General features: G+C 42.1%; 1 protein-coding gene across 1 annotated transcript in view; it reads right to left on the bottom strand.

Annotated features, from left to right (window-relative positions):
• LOC309805278 (uncharacterized protein) overlaps positions 1 to 19,326 on the bottom strand; it is a gene marked incomplete at its 5' end in the record, with an annotated part of 211,014 nt that overhangs the window by 123,789 nt on the left and 67,899 nt on the right. The window lies entirely within an intron of this gene.

Genomic DNA, 19,326 nt, shown 5'->3' with positions numbered 1-19,326 from the left:
TTTCATTCTTAAATGAATATTCTTTATTTACCTCAAACTTTCCTTAACTTTAAAAGATTTTTCTGTAATTGTTGAACAGGTAATAAGTATTATTAACTTTAGGTAGGCAGGTATTAGAAACCAAAACCCATAGGAACTGTTTGCTGTTGGAATTTCATTAAATTGTAAGTATTGTGTTCTGTTTCATTGGTTGATGTCAGTGGTGGTAAGTAGCATTCATGGAAAGACATCCAACTTGTGCATTGTAGTAGATTAATAAAACCACATACACACTTCGTTTAAGATTAAAGTCTAACTGGAAAGTGAGCTTGGAAAGTCCTGTTTTCCAATGGTTATTTATGTAGTTAGTCACAAACGTAGAAATAGGAATTCTGATGACTGAGGTTTTTGTTTTTAATGCCAAATCTTCAGGAGTCTAGAAATTGTCCAATATCTGTCTCCTTACCATATGAAGTATAAATACTTAAACCTCAGCCTATGAGACTTTATGGTTATTATTAAACAATTTGTATTTATGTTACTGTTTACTGGAAAACAAAAAAAAAGATGATTTGATCGGAGAACACTTGGGAAGAAAACTGCAGAAGTTTCCAGACCCTGATTGGTTAACATAATGAACTTTTTGTTTGTCTGTAGGTATTTTTTTCTGCTTACCTGTTTACACATGAAAAACTAAGTGGTAGGGGCTTCCCTAGTGGCACAGTGGTTGAGAGTCCGCCTGCCGATGCAGGGGACACGGGTTCGTGCGCCGGTCCAGGAAGATCCCACATGCCGCGGAGCGCCTATGCCTGTGAGCCATGACCTCTGAGCCTGCGCGTCTGAAACCTGTGCTCCGCAACGGGAGAGGCCACAACAGTGAGAGGCCTGTGTACCACAAAAAAACAAAAAACAAACAAACAAACAAAACTACATGGTAAATGTTAATTTAGTAAAAAAAAAACCCAAAACTATTGATCAGTCTGCCAGGTAAAAATATTTTTTGTTGTAGAATTCATGATTGCTTATCCAGATAAAATTTTTGTTAAAAGTATTCCCATTTCTGAAGTGCATTACCAAAGATTTGAGTTTCATCTGTATTCTGAACATAAGATGCATGTAATTTTTTGGTATGACAAATGGTGATACCAAGTGGGTTTCTCTACATGATCCGCTGGTAGCATTTGCACATAGAGTAAAGCTATGTTCCTGACGTTGACTAGGAATTTAAGAGAGCTGAAAGAAGTTTTGCCATAGAATCACTGCCTAAATTATTCTTAGGCCTCTGATGCAGTCCACATATAGTTCAACTATGTTATATGTTATAAGGTTTTTTTAAAGGAGCATTTGATGTAAAGAAAAGGTTTTTCCTTAACACAGCAATCTCGTTATAGAGATTCAGAAGTCAGCCATCCTTTAGTTTCCTCTCCATTTCCATACTGCTAGAGCCACTGCACTACCGAAGCCTCCTGACCTTTCCCTACAAGTGCTCCAGGTTCCCAAATTAATGTTTACATTCTCCCCCATCAGAAACTCATTCCTTTGGAGTAGCTGATCTCAGGATATAGGAGGAAAGAAAAATATCCACACTCTTTCTTACTAAGAAGGTAATGATTGCTAACCCCTTTCCCTGCTGAAAAGTATTTACATTCTTCACTAAGGGTATTTGCTAGTTCCCAGGCCTAATTCATGGAAGTTTAGGAATTAAAGTGAAACTTCAGTGAATTAGGTAGGATAGAAGAAAAGTTTAGTGGTGAGGATGGTACCTCTGGTATCATATGAGTGTCTCCTGCTAACCTTCCTTCCCATCTTCTGTGAACTCTCGGGTTCCTACTCTTACTTGCCTTTTTCCTTGTACTTCTGGACTCAATTTCTGAAAGCACCAGGTTTTTATTTGACAGTGTTGGGAGCTTCAGCACTAACAGGAAAGGTTTAGAATGGCCAGTGTATAAATATGGATCGTTTGTAACTGGGTATTTTCCCTCATGATTTGATGTCTCCTAGTTTACTATTTCTAGAAATTCCATTGACGTCAAACCTAGTTTTAAAAGTGCAGCTAAATAGGTTATTTCCAGTGTTTTCTGCTACTGCTTATTTGCTCAGGTGTTCTCATCCATGCATTCATCAAAATTTTTGGAGTAGACGAATAAAATTGACTTATGCAGTTGACAGTAGAAAAATACCCAGTGGAGTTTTGTAGTTCGTACAGCTGAAAACTATTCCTCTGAATAATCTTGAAGGGCTTGATGCTAGAGAAATTAGAAATGACTCAGCCACGACTCCTAATAATTGCGGCTGAATTGTGACTTAAACTCAGGTATCCTAGATTCTAGCATTGTGCCTTCTTGTGATAATACACCTTACTGAGTTAAAAACTTCAGTTTGATTCTTGTTCATGGTTCTGTGAAATGGGATGAAATGAATGTAATGGCTAAGAGTTTAATTACTTGGATTCCATTTTTCTCACGTTTTTCTTTAGTAGTTGATACATAGCTTCAACCATCAAAATGGTTAAAATGGTATGATAATTTGAAAATATACTCTGTTTTAAGTAGATAGGCAGATAACCTATATTTAAACTATCTTGACATCCTGGAATGAAGAAACACTTTGTCAGTTAGTGGCCTGGCTTTTTAACTCATTTCCAGTTTGAAATTTCTGATTCCCACAAAATTTGGTGCAAGTAAGGTATTTTAAATTTAAACATCCAGGGACTTCCAGGGTGGTGCAGTGGTTAAGAATCCACCTGCCAATGCAGATGACACAGGTTTGAGCCCCGGTCCGCGAAGATCCCACATGGCGGAAGCACCTAACTTGGTGTGCCACAACTGCTGAGCCTGAGCTCTAGAGCCCGAGAGCCACAACTACTGAGCCCATGTGCTGCAAGTACTGAAGACCGCATGCCTAGAGCCTGTGCTCCTCAAGAGAAGCCACCGCAATGAGAAGCCTGCACACCGCAACAAAGAGTAGCCCCCACTCACTGCAACTAGAGCAAGCCCACACACAGCAATGAAGACCCAACACAGACAAAAAGAAATAAGTTTTAAAAAATTTGTAAATTTGAACATCTAGTACTTCGTTTAACAAGCTGCATTTTCTGGGAATTCCCTAGTGGTCCAATGGTTAGGACTCTGCTTCCACTGCAGGGGGCACTGGTTCAATCACTGGTCAGGGAACTAAGATCCCACATGCCAAGCAGCCAACAACAAAAAAAGGCAACCTTTTCAAATAGAACAGAAGAATTCATGAGTCATTAACAGTATTAATAGCGTCAGTAATTGTTGGCTTAGTAGATTGCACGTTTGCAAATAAATAGGTAGAAACAATTTTAATTCTTAAAAGAGTTGATCAAGTTAGTTGGTTAATTGGTTTTATTTTTTCCATATTTTCATAGAGGGAAGGTAAAGTTTTAAGTCAGGTTGGCTTTACAACTCCTTGGCCAGTCTAGCCTTTGCGGACAGTTTTATGTTAGTGATTTTTTAAAATAACATGCAAAAGTTGAATAATGAACCTCTAAATATATATAGCCCAGCTTAAAAAATCAAAAGCATTTTGCAAATTTTGTTTCATCAGTTCCCCAACTTATTTTCCTGTTGCATTTAAGTACAAATGTCAGATACCATTTCATCCATATTTCTGTACTGTATATCTTTTACCATGAGTTTCTAATGCGAGTATCACACCTAACAAAATAATTCCTTATCTGGTAGGGTCTATAAAGTTTCCTGATTGTCTAAAGAGTTATTTTAAGTTAGTTTGAATCAGTACCGAGTCAGGGTCCACACATAGCTAATTTGTCTCAGATCTCTTAATCACTATGTGCCTTTTTCTCCTCTTTTTATTTCTTTGCTAATTGAAACTTGGTCATTTGTCTTTAGAGAGTTTCCCATATTCAATATTTCATTGGAGTGGTGTCCTTTCCTCTAGTCCCCACTTATCCTGTAAACTGAGAGTTAGTGAAGTTTTTTTTATAGTATTCCTTCTGATAAATACAGAAGGGATGTTAGAAATACACTGTGTTGCTACTCTTTATGAAATACTATATTTGGGCACCAATCATCAGTGGATGCTAAAACCATGAGGGGAAAACTGATGGAGAACTTTAAAATGAAGGGATCAGGCTGAACCTCAGGTTGGCAACCAGATAGATGTGTTGATATGCGTCTGAGGTGATGCAATAGGAAATACACAGCACCTGTGGGGTATCACTGCCTTTAAAACAAAAACATTGAATTTGGATCTAGTCAAGCCTGTAGATTGAAATAGAAATATAAAGAAGCATCCCGACCCTTTTTGTTCATTTCTTACCTGTCTGTTAATTCTTTGGGGTAGCAGTTCAATGAATTAAAAGAGCTCAGACTTCTTACTAGCATGGTTTCCACTTTAGTCCTAGGTCTTCTCTGTGTTTGGAGGAGTAAGTTACTTTAAAGTAACTGTACTTCCTTACTTGGAATTACTGAGGGATAATATCTGTTATCTAATAGCCAATGCAGGGGACACAGTTTCAATCCCTGGTCCGGGAATATCCCACATGCCACGGAGCAACTAAGCCCGTGCGCCACAACTACTAAGCCCACACACTGCAAATACTGAAGCCCATGCACCTAGAGCCCGTGCTCTGCAACAAGAGAAGCCACAACAGTGAGAAGACCGTGCACCACAACTAGAGAAAGCCCGCACTCAGCAACAAAGACCCAACACAGCCAAAAATTTATTTTTTTTTAATCTAGCAGATTACCTGGCTTTTAGTTGACCCACTAGTAAATAGCAGTTATGTACTTTGTTTTCTATAAATGCTTTAACCCCTAGTAAATAGCAGTTACTTTGCTTTCTATAAATGCTTTAACCCAGGTGACTTCATGTTTTTTAAATTTTCCCAGTAATGTTGGTTGTTCCTCTTTAGGGCACCAGGAATTACAAAACTATCAAGAATTCTACTTTTTTTTTCTTTTTTTTTTTTTTTTTTTGCGGTACGTGGGACTCTCACTGTTGTGGCCTTTCCCGTTGCAGAGCACAGGCTCCGGACGCACAGGCTCAGTGGCCATGGCTCACGGGACTAGCTGCTCCACGGCATGTGGCATCTTCCCGGAGTGGGGCACAAACCCGCGTCCCGTGCATCGACAGGCAGACTCTCAACTACTGCACCACCAGGGAAGCCCAAGAATTCTAGTTTTGACTCCCTATCATAGCAGTTTTTATTGTGACATTTCACTGAAACTGGAAGGGGGAATAGAATTTTCAAAGAATTTTTCCTTTTTTAACCAATCAAGAATGGTCAACTATTCAGATATATTTTCTTATATTCACTCCTTTCCTGGTTTTAGTTTGTTTTTAAACGTTGCAATTCTGGGGAGAAGTTATATATAATTAAAAGACTTTAGCATAGATTTAATTGTAAAGGGACAATTTGTGGTCCCTTTGGGATATTTAATCCTAAATCCTAAATATCCCAAAGGAGCAGACACCTCATAGGTCTAGTTCTTTAGATACTATCAACAGCAGTTACATGTAATGAGATTAAAGATTAATTGTAGATTTGGAGGAGTTCCCATGCACCCCCTCCTCCCAGTGACTTAAAATGTTTCCCATTACAAATATAAATGAAAATTAAGGTTTTTTTAACTTAAAAAAAAAACAGTGCTCCTTTTTTTTATCATGAGCTTTGAATTTTATTTTTATTGAAGTATTAGTTTCAGGTATACAGCAAAGTGATTCAGTAATATATATACATATATATGTGTGTATATATATATATATATATATTCCTTTTCAGATTCTTTTCCATTATAGGTTACTACAAGATATTGAATATAGTTCGCAGTGCTATACAGTAGGTCTTTGTCATTTATTTTATATATAGTAGTGTGTATCTGTTAATCCCAAACTCCTAATTTATCCCTACCCCACTTCCCCTTTGGTAACCATTTATTTTCTATGTCTGTGAGTCTATTTCTGTTTTGTACATAAGTTCATTTGTATCATCTTTTTAGATTCCACATATAAGTGATATCAAGATATTTTTCTTTGACTTATTCACTGAGTATGATAACCTCTAGGTCCATCCATGTTGCTGCAAATGCCATTTTTCATTCCTTTTTCATGGCTGAGTAATATTCTAGTGTGTGTGTGTGTGTGTGTGTGTGTGTGTGTGTGTGTGTGTGTATCCACTCATCTGTCGATGGACACTTTGGTTGCTTCCATGTCTTGGCTATTGTAAATAGTGATGCTATGAACATTGGGGTGCATGTATCCTTTCCAATTAGAATTCATTTTCATCTTTTCTGGGTATATGCCCAGGAGTGGGATTGCTGGATCATATGGTAGTTCTAGTTTAGTTTTTTGAGAAACCTCCATGCTGATTTCCATAGTGGTTGCACCAAATTATGTTCCCACCAACAGTGTAGAAGGGTTCCCTTTTCTCCACACCCTCTCCAGCATTTATTTTTTGTAAACTTTTTGATGATGGCAATTCTGACTGGTGGAGGTGATACCTCAGTAGTTTGGATTTGCGTTTCTCTAATAATTAGCAATGCTGAGCATCTTTTTGTGTGCCTGTTGGCCATCTGGATGTCTTCTTTGGAGAAATGTCTATGTCGGTCCATTTTTTGATTGGGTAGTTGGGTTTTTTGTTATTGAGTTGTACGAGCTGTTTGTATATTTTGAAAATTAAGCCCTTGTTGGTCACATCATTTGCAAATATTTTGTCCTAGTCCATAGGTTGTAGTTTTGTTTTGTTTATGGTTTCCTTTGCTGTGCAAAAGCTTATAAGTTTGATTAGGTCCCATTTGTTTATTTTTGCTTTTATTTCTTTTGCCTTGGGAGGCTGTCCTAAGAAAACATTGCTATGATTTATGTCAGAGAATGTTTTGCCTATGTTCTCTTGTAGGAGTTTTATGGTGTCATGTCTTATATTTAAGTCTTTAAGCTATTTTGAGTTTATTTTTTTGTATAGTGTGAGGGAGTGTTCTAACTTCATTGATTTACATGCAGCTGACTGTCTAGCTTTCCCAACACCACTTGCTGAAGAGACTGCCTTTTCTCCATTGTATATTCTTGCCTCCTTTGTCGAAGATTAATTGACCATAAGTGGGTGGGTTTATTTCTGGGCTCTGTATTCTGTTCCATTGATCCATGTCTTTTTTTGTGCCCATACCACACTGTTTGGATTACTGTAGCTTTTGTAGTATTGTCTGAATTCTGGGAGGGTTATGCCTCCAGCTTTGTTCTTTTTCCTCAGGATTGCTTTGGCAAATCTGGGTCTTTTGTGGTTCTGTATAAATTGTAGGATTATTTATTCTAATTCTGTGAAAAATGGCATGGGTAATTTGACAGGGCTTGCATTAAATCTGTAGATTGGTTTGGGTAGTATGGACATTTGAACAATATTAATTCTTCCACTTTGAGAACATGGGATATCTTTCCATTTCGTTGAGTCATCTTCAGTTTCTTTTATCAATGTTTCACAGTTCTCAGCAAATACGTTTTTCACCTCCTTGGTCAGGTTTATTCCTAGGTTTTTTGTTTTTTGTTTTTGATGTGCTTATAAAATGAATTGGTTTTTTACTTACTCTTTCTGATATGTCATTATTACTGTAAAGAAGTGCAACAGGTTTCTGTATGTTAATCTTATATCCTGCTACCTTGCTGAATTCATTTATCAGTTCTAATAGCCTTTGTGTGGAGTCTTTATGGTTTTCTATATAGAGTATCATTGTCATCTGCATATAATGACAGTTTTCCCTCTTCCCTTCCAATTTAGATACCTTTTTAAAAAGAACCCAGTGCTTTTAAACACTGCTGGATTTATTCTTAACTAAAGGCAACATGGGTAGGTACAGTTTTGAGAATGATTGATAATAACCAGCCTAAATGATTAGAGCATGTCATTAATAGAGGAGTTTAATTTTTAAAGATCTTGCTATTATTTTTTTAATATTTTTCCCATTATTTTTAGGAACATTTAAGTTATGTTGTGTGTCCTCACAATAATTGCACACGTGAGAACAATATGACTTGTGTGACAATGCTTGCCTGCAGAGTCAGATTGAATTTAGACCCTGGGATTCCCTGTATAGGTAGACAAATTAGGTATTCTCTGTAGTCTCATCTATGAGTTGAAATACTAATACCTAACTTCCCAAGAGTGGTTGTGAGGATTAAATAAGGGAATTTATATAAAGTAGCTGTTATTTTCACCATTTCTTGATTTATACCCTATATTCTTGATTTATACAGTATTCTATAGTCTATAAATGATTTTCCTATCCTTTTGGTTTTAGTCCTGTAGGAACCATATGAAATGAGCACAAATAGATACTATTTCCATTTGTATGTTACCATGGTACATCTTTTTTCCATCCATTTATTTATTTATTTATCTATGAAGTGTTTTATGTAGGAAGTATATATTTGGGTCTTGCATTTTTATCTAATCTGACAATCTTTTTTTAAAAACATCTTTATTGGAGTATAATTGCTTTACAATGGTGTGTTAGTTTCTGCTGTATAACAAAGTGAATCAGTTATACATATACATACATCCCCATATCTCTTCCCTCTTGCGTCTCCCTCCCTCCCATCCTCCCTATCCCAGCCCTCTAGGTGGTCACAAAGCACTGATCTGATCTCCCTGTGCTATGTGGCTGCTTCCCACTAGCTATCTATTTTACATTTTGTAGTGTATATATGTCCATGCCACTCTCTCACCCTGTCCCAGCTTACCCTTCCCCCTCCCCATATCCTCAAGTTCATTCTCTAGTAGGTCTGCATCTTTATTCCCATCTTGCCCATAGGTTCTTCATGACCATTTTTTATTTTTTTTTAGATTCCATATATATGTGTTAGCATATAGTATTTGTTTTCTCCTTCTGACTTACTTCACTCTGTATGACAGACTCTAGGTCCATCCACCTCACTACAAATAACTCAATTTCATTTCTTTTTATGGCTAAGTAATATTCCATTGTATATATGTGCCACAATCTTTGCCTGTTAGTTGTGTTTAGACCATTTATATTTAATGGGATTTTTGATATTTGGGGGTTTAGATTACCATCTTCCTATTTTTTTTATTTTTCCCATTTCTTCCCATTTTCCTTTTTCTGCTTTATTTTGAACTGAGTATTTTTCATAATTCTACTTTATTAGCTGGTTTATTAGCTAAACCGTGTGTATGTGTTTGTGTGTGTGTGTGTGTGTGTGTGTGTTTAGCATGTGCTTTAGAGTTTGTAGTATACATCCTTATCACAGTATGCTTGTAATTGACATTATACTATGTCACATACAGTAAAAGAATCTTGTAACAGTACACTACCATTTTCCCCTCCTGGGCTTTATACCATTTTGCCATACATTTTACTTAGCCATATGTTAAAACCCTGCAATACATTGTTATTTTTGCCTTAAGCCATCTATTATCTTTTAAAGAGATAATACATGTTCTTTTTTTTCAAGCTTTTTCCTTCTGTTTCATTTTAGATAGTTTCTACTGCTATATTTTCCTTTTCTAAAATATATATATTTATTTATTTGGCAGTGTTGGATCTCCATTGCTGTGCACGGGCTTTCTCCATTTGCCATGAGCGGGGGTTACTCTTCGTTGCAGTGTGCGGGCTTCTCATTGCGGTGGCTTCTCTTGTTGCAGAGCATGGGCTCTAGGTGCACGGGCTTCAGTAGTTGTGGCTCATGGGCTCTAGAGCGCAGGCTCAGGAGTTGTGATGCACGGGTTTAGTTGCTCCATGGCATGTGGGATCTTCCCGGACTAGGGCTTGAACCTGTGTCCCCCGCATTGGCAGGTGGATTCTTAGTCACTGAGCCACCAGGGAAGTCCCATCTGCTGCAACTATGTTAATCTCCTGCCGTGTCTAACCTACCTTTAATCCCATAGAGTTTAATTTTCATCTCAACATTGTCATTTTAGCCTCTAGATTAGACTTTTAACAAAAATCTTTTGTCTCTACTTAACATGTTCAGTCTCTCCTCTTAGTTCCTTGAACATATAGAATACAGGTATAACCTTTAATATCCTTATCTGCTAATGCTATCATCTCTTTCATTTCTGAGGTGGTTTTGATTGATTGCTTTTTCTCCTATCATGGGTCATATTTTCTTGCTGTTTTGTGTGCCTGGTAATTTTGGCTTTTTGTTTTACCTTGTTGGTTATTGGGTATTTTTATATTCACTTGAGCTTTATTATGGAACATGATTAAATTACTTGAATCATTTTGATCTTTTCAGGTTTGGGGTTTAAGCTTTATTAGGCAGGACGAGAGCAGCATTTAGTCTAGGGCTAGTTTATGCCCACTGTTGATGCAAAATCTTTTGAGTACTCTACCCAGTGCCCTCTGAATTAGAAGGTTTTCCATGCTGGCTGGTGGGAAGAAGAGCTCTCCCTGGCCTGTGGGCTGTGGGGATTGCTTCCTCTCTAATTAGAGTCTCATCCTTTTGAGTGGTTCTGTCCTGGCCCCAGTAGTTTCCTCACAAATGTGATGAACTCAGGCGGAGAGTTCTCTTTCTGTGTGCAGCTCTGCTCTCCAGTCCTCTACCCTGCAAATTCTAACTGCCTCAGCTTCTTTGGACTTGCAGCTCCTTCACCTTAGGGTGGCTCTGCCTGGGTCCCCCTTCCTGCACTGTGGCCTGAAAACATCTCTCCATAGAGTAAGGTGGGACAATCCTTGGGCTCACTTCATTTTTCCACCATCTCCCAAGGGTCACTGTCCCTCGTTGCCTGATGTCCAGTATCTTGAAAACTGCCGTTTCATATAGTTTGTTTAGTTTTCTAGTTTCAGATTGAGTAAGTCTAGTCCCTGTTGGTATATCCATTTTGCAAACTAGAAAACTGGGGGTCTGAAATAGTAAGTAGCTGTGAGCTATTAGTGGAACCACAACTGGAATCTAGGCATTATACATCAATACCTGATGCTTTTTCCACAATATCATACTGCCTTTTCTAAGTAACAATTTCCTCATGGAATTGAAACTTATCCTTTTAAGACTTAAAGCTTAATTTGAACCATTTTTGTTGGAAATTTAAAAAAAAATGTTTAAGTACCCCTGCCTTCTTAAACAGAGCATTTTGAATATATCTGAACCTCTTCATTATCAACATTATTTATAATCTTATACAGTGGTTATCAACCCTATCTGACCCAAGTAATCCCTTTTTAATAAAATATTTTATAATGCCCTTTTATTCTGAAGAGTCTGAGTCCTTGACAATCCTCAGGCTGGGTTGCTGCACTTGCTATTTACAGTTAGGATGGGCAAAGGAGTGCCAGAAGGTGCCTGGCATATTCCTCCCTGTCCCCACTGTATAAAAGCAGCCTCCTCTCCCTACTGTTGAGGGTCAGTTACTCCTGCCAAAATGGTGACTCTTAGACTTCAGGTCCCTGGACACAGAGTTCAAAGTGCCCTGGGGGGCAGCCATAGCTTGTAGTTGAATGGACCCTTGCTGTGTGCCCTTGCAAGTGTAACACTCTTGAGAAGTAGGACCTCCAATCCTGCAGGGCACAGCTTTGTGAGGACAGCAAGCACAAAATCCCCCAGTGAGTCACGGGACGTGATGGTGAGTGGAGCTACTCTTGCTTCTACCCCGTGGTTCCTGGACCCACGCATTATTGGAAAAAAGTGTCATGTAGAGGTCCCTCTTTTTTTTTTCTTTCTTTTTTTTGCGGTACGCGGGCCTCTCACTGCTTTGGCCTCTCCCATTGCAGAGCACAGGCTCCGGACGCGCAGGCTCAGCAGCCATTGCTCAGGGGCCCAGCCACTCTGCGGCATGTGGGATCTTCCCAGAGCGGGGCACGAACCCATGTCCCCTGCATCGGCAGGCAGACTCTCAACCACTGCACCACGAGGGAAGCCCGAGGTCCCTCATTTAATGCATATTCCACATCCTGAAAGATGGCACTGCAGTCTTTTAGCATATTGTCTCTGAATACTCTGAGTTGGTGCTTCACCTGTGCCTTCAAAAGGCAGTTCCAGTGTTCTGTGAGGCTGGCTGCTTCTGGCTGGTGCAGGATGTAATACAACCAGTGGATTCCATGGTCATGGGCTCACTCCCCCTCTTCCTCTGCTGTAAAGTGGGTTCCCTGGTCAGATGCTCTGTTATATAGGACTCCACACCTGTAGAATGGGGAATCTGTATGGATAGTGGTGCTGCCTGAGGCTCTGCAAACAGGGAAGACAAGCCCATACCTAGTATAGCTATCCACCCCTGTGAGGGACAAAGTGCCGGCCCTTCTGGGATGAAGGGAGTCCAAAGTAGTTGATTTTCCACCAAGTAGCCAGTTGGTCTCCCTGAGGACTAGTGCCTATCGCTGACAGGTTAGCCATTTCAGAGGCAGCAGTAGCTAGATTGACCTTGGTAATCTGTATACATGTTAGGGAATGCAGTGGATTCCTGCCCACCTCCCAGATCTGCTCTCCACCACTCTGACTCAGCTCTCTGCCCTTAGGAGGCTGACCACTTTGCATTGCATCATCTGGGCTCCCTTGCCCTGTAGGTTTGGTCAGTGGGAGGCCCAGCAGTTCAGAGAGTAAGAGGAGAGAGAGATTATCCCCCAGCTCCTTACCTTCCAAGCCATGGTTTTGCAGAGGTGGTATCCCTTGACCAAAGGCCACAGCTCCTGTTGAGCTGACCTTTGTTGAGCTCCGAGCATTCACAGGGTTCCCACACAGTTCGTTCTTCTCCCCCCTGTAGCTAGAGATGATAGTGGCCTCCCACTGTTTATACTCCAGAGTGCTTCTTCAACATCCCCTGTTGACTTCCCTTTATCTGCCCCAGCATGTAGACAGTCTCTACAATCAGACTGTCTTCAGTCTGAGGATGCCATCTGTTCCTTCCAGGACCCCAGCTTACAAAATAGAGTATTTTCTGCCTTGTCTTTTAAATTAAGCTGTAGACAGTAAACATATTTTCGCCTTTCCTTAATTCACTTGACAAATATTTGCCAGATCCTGTACTGCTCTTTGAGAAAACAGGGGTGAACAAGACAAATGGATAACTTTGTCTTGTAAATAAAAAGGTAGCTTCAAACAGTGATAAATGATCTTCCTGAGTAATCCTTCTGAGGACTGCGAGTGAAGCCTCCTTAGATTGGACAGTCTGGGTAGGTCTTTTGGAGATAGTGAGGTTTAAGGACCTGAGGACCTTGACCTGAAGGAGGATCTTGCTCAAAGATCTGAGAGCAGGATATTCCAGATAGTGAGGGTGCAGGCAAGGGCAGAGGCCAAAGAGACCAAGGAGCTTGGCTTGTTTAATACACAGAAGCTTCTGGAATATGGTGAACAATACTTTACAGGTGATGGGCAATTTGCCTATGTGTTTGTAGCAAGAATGATGTGCCCACTTGTAACATGGTGTTGGCCTCTTTTCAAAGAAGACAATCCAGTTTGCTGAGCAAGTACTTTTCAGACAATTTATTGGGCATACGCTAGATCTTAGCAAGACCTATCTCTGTATAACCACTTAACTGTGACCCCAAGTTACCTAAGGTCACAGCTACAAAGTTGCAGAGGTGAGATGCCAACCATTTGTTTTATTCCAATCTTGGAGGTAACTTTCCCCTCCAAATTCAGGAGTTAAGGAGGAATATGTCAGCTGAAGGTCCTCAACAGCATTAAGTGATAAGTAATCTATCCAAAGACGCTAATAAATCCAAAGATACCCAGAGAGTGGGAAGATATAACAGGTCTTGTTTTCAAAAACGGCTGTGGATTTGCCCAAATTACAAAGGTCCAAGCAAGTCTGTTGTTTTTATTTGATTATTACTGGAGTTAGTGGGAGAGTTATGTGGGACCCATTTTAGGATACAATATGCCTGGTAGGAATCTGAGCCAGCAGAGAATGTGCTTGACTTCCAGCCTTGCCCCCCTTTCTTGAAAAAGACTGTTCCGGCCATTTGATTCTCATTCAGGCTTTCCTACTTTACCCCTGGGGTGTACATTTGCATCAGAATCGCAGTATAGGTTAAATGTGGTGCATACTAGATGATTATTTTTGGCCAAGTTGTGTTTCCACTACAGAATTAAGCCATCCGCTCATCAAAAGTTGGAGTTCTTTTCCCCTATCTTTTGCATTTGTCAAAGCCTACATTTTCTCAAATGAAAGACTTCTCTAGGTCAGGAACAAGGTCTTTCAATTTGTTTCCAGCACCGCATGTCTGGCACATAATAAATGGTGAGAGTATTAAATATTCTAAGAGGCATCCTTCCACTGGGCTCAATCCCGACCCTGACTGCATCTGTAAGGATGAATGCACAAGAGGTCGCTTTCCACCACCAAGCGGCGCTAGGGCACCATCTAGAAAGGATTCACTAAGTTTTCCACAGGGTTTGAAGTTTCGTACTTCAAAACTTGTGACACTTCAAAGTGTCAGGTTAATTCACAAGTCGAGGGGAATTTTCCCAACAAATGAATGATGCCGCAGCCAGGGGTAGGCTGCAGAAGGCGCTCTGAGTCTCTGGGTGCACCACAGACCTCTTGGGATCGCAGCTGGAACTCGGGCTGCGGAGTCGCAGAGGTGCATGCACGGGAGTGGGTGCAGCCCGGCGTCCAGGTGAGGGCGGAGGTGCGTGCTGCGCGCGGGGTCAGCCAGGTACGCGCTGTGGGGCTCCGAGGAGCCAGCTCCGTTTCCGCCCCCGCCCCCTCGCCACGCAGTTCTGGCCTGGCCGCTCCTCGCCTGGGTGGGTCCCGGCCCCTCTTCTGGCAGGGTCTATTTGCATAGAGGAAACTGCCCAAAGTGGCCGCTGTGGAGGAGCTGGCGGCAGGGAAGGGGGCGTGCGCCGCGGTCCGCTGCTGCCTGGAGGCCAAGCCCCGTGCCGGGCCGAACTCGTTCCTCGGGCTCTCCAGCACGCTCAGCCAGCGACCCCGGCTCTGTGCACCGTCCTCTGTGAGAGTCCACCCGCGATGAGCACACCATGAGTCCAGGCCAGGGCGCCGGCGGCGACGCGCGGAAGGGCTGCCGGACGCGCGGCGGCGGTGCGCAGCTCCCCGCGACAGCAGCCGGGGCCTGGGCGGTGAGCGGTTGTGCTTGCCGCTCTCCGCCGGCTCAGCGGTCGCCTGCCTGCTGCTGGGCGTCCAGGCCGCCACGCTGCAGGGCCGGGTGGCGGCGCTCGAGGAAGAGCGGGAGCTGCTGTGGCGCGTGGGGTCGCCGGACACCCTGGTCGCCTGGGCCGAGCCGCAACTGGAGCACCTGCTGCGCGAGGTAAGTCGCTGAGCGCGGGGCTGGGATTGTCCGTGCACCGGGAGCCGTCGCGGTGCGGAGCGGCCGCCGGCCAGCCGTGAGCGCCTGAGTCCGTCCGAGCAGCCTGCGTGGGGTCGGGGGTGGGGTGGGGTGGGGAGGGAGGCTGGGGTGCTGGCGGCCGAGGGGTCCTGCTGTCCCTGCTCCAGCCTCAGGGTCGGCCTACGTGAAAAACAACCTAGAAGGGCTGTTTCGGGGACGAGCAGGGGGAGGAAGAGGAAAGACTGCGGGCTTTGAAATAACAGATCTGGGGGCGAGTCTCCACAGGTGTGTGCACTCGGACCGGTGGCTTCCCGCCAGCATTAAGGGCCTGCCTTCCTACCTGTGCCGGGATAATGAAGAAGCTCTTGCGGGAAGTGTGTGGTGACTTCTGTCACTGGTAGCAGCTATAGTTCCCAACGCTGATATACCTGCAGAGGTGTGGGGCCCCCAGCAGACCGGAGGTTTCCTGGTGGCAGGAAACCTCAGTCAGAACCTGGCCGGGGCCCTTGGAGGCACATGGTCAATCCAACCTGCCCTGTCCAGCCTACGGCCCCTCAGGAAATTGCTTCAGAACAGCTCCATCTTGGAGATGCTGTGCTGTGCTTGGGGTTGCTTGGGCTCAGCGCTCACCCAGGGCAACCCAGACCTGAGGGGGTGCCAACATCAGCTTGGCAGGGTGAGGGGAATCAAAAACAGTCCGGGCCAGAAAATACAGACTCTGGATTCGGTCGACGCCACCTAGGCGATGCCACCTGGGCATTGTGGACCCAGCAGATGCTGAGTTTCCTTGCTGGAAGCATCATATGAGACTCTCGGACACTTCTGTTAAGGTTGCTGCTATGTGTCTTCAAAGCAGGAGCCACATTTGGGACTTCAAATCTCTCACCCATCATGCTGATCAAAACCTCCAGCAGGGCACCTCCCCATAGAACAGTGGTGGTAGACTGGCCAGAGTGCCCCTGTTTGTGCTGGCCTCCCTTGCCTGAGCCATCCTCTTCTTCCTAGGAAAGGCAGCTACCCCAAGGTGGCAAGCATACTCCCCAAAGGGGCATCCTCAACTGTAGTATGAATAGCACCACAGTGTTTCAAGGTAGAGGAGAGGATGGGCAGGGCTGTTACTACCATTTCCCCTGAGCTGTGCCCAGCTGTGATCTTTATTACTGTAGCTGTGTATCCATTTTTGAGTTAATTTGGATTCTTTAAGGTGAATGGGAGAAGACTGTACCATGCCTTTGTGTTCACCATACCTATTTCTTAGTCACTTTAATTGAAGCCAGTATCACATCTCTTCTAATTTGGTTTTGGGCAAAATTGCTGCTTCATGAAATGATTTCCTATGTTCCTCTTGAAAGTGCCTGCAGACTTTAGAAATCTCTCTGGAGCCCTGCTGGCAACTCCTGGTGATGTTTTCATAATTGCAGCCCATTACCTTTAGGCAAGTCCTTAGAGACAAGGATGTTGAATTGATTTATGGAGGGCCAGTAAATTTTCTCCCTGTTAGTGATATAACTGAGGCTGTTCTTTCGAATGCGGGGCCCCTTTTACTTAATAAAAAATAAACTGCAAGCTTTGATTGAGTAAATCAGAAATCCCAGTAAAACCTTTTAGAAGGAACTTGCAAATTGTGTCCATTAATAGGGAGGGGAGTCCTGGGAAAGCAGCCACTGCTGAGATTTTCAAGTCCTGAACTATGCAGATCATAGGAGGCTTCATCCTGCTTCCAAGGAGTTATTGGGCAGAGTATTCCCCCTCTCCCTCTCTGTTTCTCTCTCTCTCTCTCTCTCTCTCTCTCTCTCTCTCTCTCCAAACCACTCTCCCCCCGCGCCCCCCACACTTCTTTCCTCTTCATTAGTAAGGGGAAGGGAAAATTTGAAATCCTGGGATTTCCACTTGAAATTCGCTATACCATTCTGCAGGCTGTACCGTTAGCATAGGACACATCTTAACACTTCGTGCTACTAGCTAACCAAAGTTGGTGTGGAGGAGTCTCTACTTGGAGCATCTGAGATGCCACACTATGAATGCAGTTGGGGTTCAGCTTCTGGCTGTTTGAGTGTCCCTCTGAAAAGGCATCTCTTTCCCAGGGCACCAATCTGTTCCTGCTCCTAGCCATTCTTCTTACAAATGTCACTGGATGGGAAATGTGCATGGCCTGGCCAGTGATCCTGAGAGTCTCTGGCTGAGATGAGGGGACTCATGGGAGGTGCATAGTGGGAGTTGGTAATTGGGTTTAAATAGATGTGAAGATAATTTAGGAAAACTCTTCGATATGAAGGACAAATAAATAATGAACTGAAAATCTCTTAAAGAAAGAAGCTTTGTACTTGAACATGTTTTTCAGTTCTAATTTGTTCTCAGTGAAGCATCCTTTCAGCCTGTGCTGAAGTAGTTGTGTATGTGAGGATGCCTGCAGCTTGTCCTTTTACCAACAAGCTTGTTTTCAGAGAATAGAAATCCTTACCAACCATACACAACTTTAATGTCAGAAAAAAATAAGGAAACAATAAGCCAACAGAAGCCACTGTTAATATGGGACCCACTGTCTTTGTTCCCTTGGGAACAGAACTGTGAAATAACTTCTTTGGGACTGGCTGATGTGCCTGATAATGTAGATATAGAAGCTACAAAAAAGGGATATTCATGATAACTCATCATTATTAAAGACCCTTCCCATGGTACAAAATAAAGAAATGGTTTTCAGAAAATAAAAGCAAGATTTTTGAGCAAGAGTCATTAACAATAGTATCTTCAGTACGACCCAAAAATATAAATGCAAAACAAGCATATGATATTATGCTTTTAAAGTGCTTTAAAGAGCTTGCCTCGGTAATCAACCCCCCCATTAGTTATACCTATAGTTACAGTATTACAAAAGCTTAAATTTTAGAGTAAATAAAATAGCTGCTATACTACAGCAAAAATTTTAATGCAAGAATTAAAGAAATATTTAGTTGTATCCAGAGGAAACTATTTTCAGCTTACGAGTGATTTATTGTTGGCTGTTGGTCTTCCATTCTCCAGACCAATCAGTTTGAAAACAAGAAAAACCCAGAGACTCAGGGTAAAATTCAAGCCCTTTCCTTCCCTACCATCAACTATATATATTGGTTAAGTTACCATAAAACCCAGAATCAAATGTAGCTTTTTTTGGCCTCTGTGGCAGCTTTTCACTTATCAGGACTGCTCTAAGGTGTATGCTTTAATAAAAATGCCAATTTTTGAATCCCATGGCACAACTGGAGATGGAGTATAAATCAGAGCTACATTTGTTTCCTTGACATTTCCTGGCTCCCAAACCAAAGAAATTTATAGTTACTTCCTGGCATGCTCACTTTATCTCTCCACTCTTTTTTTTTTTTCTTGTTTTATTTTGCAGAAGTTTAGGAGAGCTTTATAATAATAGCAGCATGTTTCGAATGAGCCAACTGTTGGGACATTCCTTTCACAGATATATTTTGGAATTGTTGAATTGGACTTTTACACATTAGCTTTGAAGATTTGCAACATCGCTCCTGAAGTTCGGGGATCTGAAAGCTGAACGAATTTATACCAGCAGGCAGAGAGGGGTAGATGATAAATGGGGTTTCAGTCCCACTATTTACTAGTCCTGGCATCTAACCTCTTCAACTTCCTGAGCTCCTGCTTCCTCTTCCCTAATACGATGGTCACAACTACCTGTGTACTGATGAGCAAATAAGATAATGTAGAGGAAAGTGGTGGTCAGTAAGTCTTTGAAGGTCAGTACCAAAATCCCCAAGTGTGAGTCCTTAAACAGTACAGTCATTGAATTATCTTGCATAACCTGAGAATCCTGGAAGTCAGCCTGCAGATGCTGGGTTAGTTCAATGACTTGGCCATAACTGGGTGCCAGGTCATTCTCTGCCATTCTCTTTTTTTTTTTTTTTTTTTGGTTTTGTTTTGTTTACCCTGTCACTTTATTTTTATTTTTTTTGTTTTTTTTTCCTCTCACAACTTTACATTTATTTTCTTTTTTCTTAACATCTATATTGGAGTATAATTGCTTTACAATGGTGCGCTAGTTTCTGCTTTATAACAAAGTGAATCAGTTATACATATACATATGTTCCCATATCTCCTCCCTCTTGCATCTCCCTCCCGATCCCACCCA

This window comes from Mesoplodon mirus, assembly GCF_964341445.2.
Source record: "Mesoplodon mirus genome assembly, chromosome: 5".
Lineage (NCBI taxonomy): Eukaryota > Metazoa > Chordata > Mammalia > Artiodactyla > Ziphiidae > Mesoplodon > Mesoplodon mirus.
This window is presented reverse-complemented; position numbering and strand designations above follow the sequence as displayed.